Source organism: Manduca sexta, chromosome 27 (assembly GCF_014839805.1).
Source record: "Manduca sexta isolate Smith_Timp_Sample1 chromosome 27, JHU_Msex_v1.0, whole genome shotgun sequence".
In the NCBI taxonomy this organism is placed as follows: Eukaryota; Metazoa; Arthropoda; class Insecta; order Lepidoptera; family Sphingidae; genus Manduca; species Manduca sexta.
This window is the reverse complement of record NC_051141.1, coordinates 12,028,648-12,034,647: the sequence shown is the minus strand read 5'-3', so window position 1 is coordinate 12,034,647 and position 6,000 is coordinate 12,028,648.

Below are 6,000 nucleotides of genomic sequence, written 5' to 3'. Positions count from 1 at the left end.
TGGCATTGAATGAAATTGGGAGCCAGATCAATGTCGTTGGCGCCTCACCGTCTGTCTCCCGATTGACGTCACTAGGAGAAAGTACTATGGCTAGACCTTCGCGACGCTGGCAAAGATAAGAGACAACTTGCGACGGTATGCCGTGACACTAATGTTTGTATTGAGAAAGTAGTTTTTATTTCGCTTTTCCAGGCAACTAAAATTACAGTTATTTAAAACAGCAAACTGATATAATGATATAAATTGAATACATTTATTTACCAGTGTACCGTATCTATCTATTAAACTAGTATAATTTAGTAAAAATAAAAATGATTATGCAGTCTGTTCATACAAAAGTGCAATAAATTAGTTTAGCAGGAAATAAAAAATGAATGCCACATCCAAGAGATGCTGACTTGTGGGTAAACATAATACTATCATATCACTAGGAATAAATAAATTAATGAATATATTAACTAAGTTTTATAATGTTTTATTTTTTGTTAAAACGGAGCAAGGAGCAATTTTACTTATCGAACAATGATTGGTTACGATGGTTTATCCATTGCAATACTATAAGATCTTTTGTAATATCATAAGCATGGGCAATCTGAGTTAGGGCTGGATTCGCCCTAAGGAAAATTAGGCAACTACCTAGGGCCCCGATATCAACCAAGGGCCTTTCGTGTCAAGAAAAAAAGTGAAAATTAAATTTAACGATTTGTATTTAATAAATCTTTTACGTGATATTTTTTTACATTTTGGATCCATATAAAGTTATTTAAGATAAATCGTAATTTATTTTTTGCAACGACGAATCTGAGAACAGCACCGCAGGATCAGCTTTTGTAAATGCACTTTAGAAAATTAAACCGCTTTCAAAAACTAATAAATACTTACCAGAAAATAATTAACGCTACTCTTATACTATAATACAATTAAACATTGTTATCGTATATTCATGTATTTATTTACTTTAACTAGCAAATTTAATTACGCTGGTTACCAGTATAAAGGTAAAGTTATTGTTTTTTAAAGTTAAGTTGTTTTTAAAGGCGGTTTATTTTTTGTTATATATTGAACAATGTTATCGTAATGTCATGTATATATCTACGTACAATTAGCTTAGCTGCCAATTTAAATGAGATGAATACTCCAAATATAAAGTTAATGTACCAGACACATTTTATAAGTACTAATTTAACATTTTATAAACCCTTAGAGTTGCAAAACCCTAGTGGCAGTGGGAAGGACACATAGCTCGTAGAACTGATGGCCGTTGGGGCGGCTAAGTTCTGGAGTGGCGACCATGAAACAGAAGACGCAGCGTAGGCAGGCCCCCCACGAGATGGTCCGATGACCTGGTGAGGGTCTCCGGAGTCCGATGGATGAGGGCGGCCCAGAACCGGTCCCTATGGCGCTCAATGAGGCAGCAGTCCTATGTCCAGCAGTGGACAATTACCGGCTGAAATGATGATGAATAATATGTATAAATACGGCCTGGAAATCATTCTAATGATAATAAGATTTTAGACACTGATTACGAAAGGGAAGCTGTGGACCTGTGGACCTTTTGCCACTGGTTGGTTTGATATTGTGGATGTTTATTATGTACCTGTTATTCACTTCTACTATAAAATTAAAATTAGTACCCATCCTCGACGTAGTAAGGCAAAACGATAGTCCATTTCAAATATTATTTCTTGTTTACTCGGAAGGTGTTTTGTATGCGATAGTCTGCTGAGTGATGCATAAATCACAAAAAATATGTCATTAAATAAATCTGCAGCAATAGGACCACAGAGATTTGTTTTTGATAAAGCATTTTCAAAAACCCGCGCGGTTTGAATTTGAAAAAAAATTTTGTGATATTATGTAGCGTATAGTACGTTGGCAATATACATAAATATGGAACATAAACCTTCATAATATATTACAAGTTTATTTACAAGTTTGATTGTTTCACAGCTGAAAGAGAACGTAGACTGCATTTCATATACATTTTAACTTGAAACCCCTAAGCGTTCTTGACAGACAGACTGACGGTCAACAACGAAAAGTCGATCCTATAAGGGTTTCTTCTGAGTTACGAAACCCTAAAAACAAAGCCAAGAAATTTTGCAAAATAATACACGTGAGATGGTACTTAAAAGCCCTTCATAAAGTAAAACTCAACTCTCTTCCTTTTTCAAGGGGTTGTGTTTCATGAATAAGTACTCACCTATGCAAACCACAAAAACATAATATTATATTTTTATTACCAACTTTGATTTATAGTAATTTGACGTTTGTATCGATATTGATGATTGTGTAACTTATCGTTTTCATAATAATTATGTATAATCATAACACCATTGTGTCTAAAAAATCTATAATACGGTCTTCTCTTGTAACAGTCTCACTGAGCAAACATAATATGAAAGAATGATTATAATAATTATTATTAGTTAGCAATAAATACGTACCAGAGATGTGAAAAATAGTTTAGTAAAAGTATTTAAATACAAAATGCAAAATACGTAATTTCAAAATAGGTTTTCCAAATAAAATACCATAGTACTCTTTTTTTTTTTTTGTTTTCGCGGAGAAAGTGCCTTATTACTATCGCCCAGCCTTCGTGGGGGGCGACTGAGCGGTTATGCTGGGGTAACCGTGCCTTACGGCCCAGCGTTGAGCCGCCCGGATTTGATGATGACCTTCGGGCGACCGCCGGGCCGAGTCCCTAACCCTATATACAGCTGCGACCGCAGCCGCCCCTGCGCGGTGCCGCCTTGCGGCCCGTCTCCTATGGGGGGGGGGGGCCCTCGGCGTCTACGGCAGCGTGAGGCCAACTACACACTGCCGTCCATCCCGGGGTCAACCGACAAATGTGCAAAGATGCACAGAAATGCACTAGGGCGGACAGTCCCCTGCTGCCCGCCGACGACCCCCTTCGTGGCCCCTATTAGTCGCCTCTTACGACAGGCAGGGGATACCGTGGTGGAATTCTCCAAACGCCCCCATTCCACAGGGCGGGCCATAGTACTTAACTGATTAACTGATTTTAATACTAGTATTTGTTCAAAGAGTTCATCTTTCATGTCAAGTATATGAGACCCTCATAATCATTCCGCTGAATGGAAATAGTCGTTCAACAGGTGCAGAACTTGGTTGGAAAGCAGGTATTGTATTTATTACATTTGGATATCTGTTCAAGGCTTCTAAAGCATTGTCTTCATCTTTTAAATATTGTAGTGCTTCCAGATCTAATTTAGTCATCGCCACTGACCTCAAATTTCATTGACGTGCATTGTTGGAATATTGTTATTGGTGACAACTATAATATAATTATGCTGTTGGTATGCAAATAAATAAAACAAAACATTAAGGATCACGATCAGTGCATTTATAAATAAAATAATTTTGGATTTTTAGAAGGAATAATAGGAAAAATGAATTAAAAATGTAACAAAGCTATTTTGTATCTTACAATTTTCGTACATTTCGAAAAAAGTATTTAAAACGTAAAATAAAAACAGGTATTTAGCATTTTGTATTTGTATTTAAAATACACATGTATTTCAAATAATTCACATCTCTGATGCGTATTCAAATGACACGACGTTTCAATAAATTTGAATATCGGCTCTGGCATAGAATTAATATAGTCTCTAAGGTATAGTCATTAGTCAGTAATGTTTTGTACATAATGTTTGCGTTGATGAAAATGTGATACTTACCTATTCTTAAAATAAGTACTTACCTGTTTTTATCTAGACTTGTGGTAGTCCTGTGGTCGATGTGAGCGCAATTTACTAATATATTTTTTTTTTATTTGAAAATTTTATAGGTTCTTCTCAACTCTTTTCCTATGTGAACTTTATTTATGCCAAATCATCCACGCCCCCGTTCGTGCAATGAGTTGAAAAAGGATTTTTTTTTTCTTCACTTATTAATACCTATTGTATTCCAGTCATCTCAGGAATTTCGAGATAGACAACTGTAAACTCGTATAAACTTATATTTTGACATCCTTATACTTATCTCTAAACCTATTAAAATCTAAGGCCGAAACTCACAGAAATATTTTTTTGGTTCATTTTTTGCTAAAATCTCGTTCGTTATATCTTTCCACTGTTTGTTCTTATAATCAATATTGTAAAGGATTCAATTCCGTACAACTTTTATTCAAAAACATTATCTATTATACGTTGAGCCGTTTTCGAGATAAGTATAGGGCGGAGAACGCGCGGTTAGAGCATCATTTAAGGTCAACCGGTAGTCCCGGTCAAAAACTCGCTATATAAAGTCGATTAATTATTGGTCAATACCAGACATTAAACAGTATAGTTATAAACGGACATTACGGCTAAATTTGTCCAGAAAATGAAAATGAAAATGAAAATGAAAAATGAAAACCTTATTGAAATAAGTAAGTATAAAAAAGGTACAGAAAATAATTGCCAGAGGTTTTCAAATTAATTTGACATTGGAAAAATTATCATACAAAAATTTTGCGCTTATGATCACACATGATCATATTTCACGGTAGATTGAGTAACCATCAGGTTATTTTTGTCTCCATACCTAAGGACGCTGTAACCAATGCTGTGTCATCTTGTCATACGGACATTTCTAATGAGACAACGACTTATTACCAATTGGTAATAACTTTTGGGACAAAAATTTGGCCCTAATGTCCGATATAGAACTAACTAATTATATAGCGTCTTTGGTTAAAAAAAATATATATATATAATATATATATATATATATATATATATATATATATATATATATATATATATATATATTAAGTGGTGTTAGTTACACTATTTATAACTCAAGAACGGATGAACTGATTTGGCTGAAAATTGGTGGAGAGGTAGCTTAGAACCAGGAGACGGACGGACATAGGATACTTTTTACTATTATATAAAGTTGAAAAGTTTGTTTGTTTATTTTAGGTTCGAATAAAAAACATATTTTTGTGCTGGAAAGCTCAATTATCGGGCATGGATATAGGGTATATATTATCACGCTATGACCATTAGGAGCGAAGCAGTAATAAAAAATGTTGCAAGAACGGGAAAAATATATTCGTTGTGAGGGTTTCCGATGCGTACGCAGAGTAAACGGTTAAAGTTATGAAATAAATATGTATGACGGAATTGTTCCTCTTAACAAGTTCTAAAAAATATAATTTATAAAACAAAGTCCCCCGCCGCATCTGTCTGCCTGTCTGAATACGTGAAACTCAAAAACTACCCAACGGATTTAGATAAAATTTGATATGAATATAGTTTGAAATCTTGGGAAGAGCATAGGCTACTTTCTATTCCGAGAAAATATACTTAAAGCGTGACTGTTATAACGGAAAACTTTATCCCGAAAAACTATATCACGCGGGCGTAGCCGCGGACAAAAGCTAGTTAGATATATATAACAAATTGGAAATAAATTGGTGTCATACTTCAAACGTCCGTGTGACAAGACGTCAGTGTGCCAAAGAGTATAGCTAATAATTAATATTTAAGCTGAGTATTTTAAGGAACTCTGAGTAGGGAACAGGTGTAATTAGCTTTTGTCTTAGACAATTCTAGAAATTTACATAAATTATAAAAAGCGCTATCTGTTGTCAAGAAGCTATTTCTGAGTGTGAAATTAATCGATTTCGGCTATCCATATTTTTTTTCTAACGCTACAGTAATTAGTAATTACCTATAAAAGTCTACTGTTTATTTTAATATGTACCAATTAGGAACTTGATTTTCACCCTAATATGATTTAAATAAATAATAATATTATGTGTATACATTATAATAAGTTCTTATTGTGTGACATTATAGATTTCTGCTGTTTAAAGGTTCGTGTGGGCGATCTACTCATTCTGTAGACAAAATTATCTGTAGCATGTCAGTATCACTTAAACTTTATTAAGAAAATATCGATATTTTTATAAATGACAATAAATCCTAATATAAACTAGTGCCATCTGCCGTGTTGAAGATGAAACCTTTTCTTATTTATTTTGCATGT